The sequence below is a fragment of the Monopterus albus genome, unplaced genomic scaffold, assembly GCF_001952655.1.
Source record: "Monopterus albus unplaced genomic scaffold, M_albus_1.0 scaffold3.1, whole genome shotgun sequence".
In the NCBI taxonomy this organism is placed as follows: domain Eukaryota; kingdom Metazoa; phylum Chordata; class Actinopteri; order Synbranchiformes; family Synbranchidae; genus Monopterus; species Monopterus albus.
The window spans coordinates 6,908,253-6,909,079 of record NW_018127883.1 but is presented as its reverse complement, the minus strand read 5'-3'; positions in this window follow the sequence as shown (position 1 = coordinate 6,909,079).

Below are 827 nucleotides of genomic sequence, written 5' to 3'. Positions count from 1 at the left end.
TTATATCCCTATTAAATCATGGTTTTTAAGCAAAATCTTCTGGGAAAGTTCACATCCCCCAAAGTTTTGTTACTTGTCTGCGGAAAAAAAAAAATTGTCTCTGCATATTCATGGATGTTGTTTTTTTTTCCCCCTTTGAATATGTGCGAGTCTGTGGCCTCTAGACAGCCCTGCAGGCTGGCCTGTGCACAGTCATTCCAGGTGTTAATAGTTCTCACTGAGACTGGTTTCGCCTTGAGTCGTTTGGTGTAAGCAGGTTTTAGCCGGATTGCTAGCTGGTCAGATCTACCAAAATAAGGCTTAGGTTCAGCTGAGAAAGCATTTCTAATGTTACTGTAACATTGGTCCAGTGTTTTGTTTCCTCTAGTAGGAAAGGTTAGAAACTGATACAGTTTAGGTATGCTTTTCCTGAGATTGCAGTGGTTAAAATCTCCCAGAATAATAAAAGCAGCAGGAGGATATGTGTTTTCATGCTCATTAATCATTCTGTACAGTTCCCTCAGTGCAGCTTCCTTTTTGCCTGATGGGGGTGCATACACTACGCTCACAATGATACATTGCAGCTCTCTAGGTAAATAAAATGGCCTTAGCTTTTGTTAGGTAATTTCTTAGTCAGATAGATATTGATTAGATATTTGTTGTATTAGTTTAGTGGAGACAGGATGTCTAGCTCAGGTTGTTAAATGCTTAGTTCATTGTCATGAGTTCTGCAGGCTGCATGTGGGCCCCAAGGACAACTAGATAGAAAAAGTCAGCAGGCAGGATGAATATTATTATTATTATGATATGTTTAGCCGTAATCTTAATCATAATATCTTCCGAGGCTT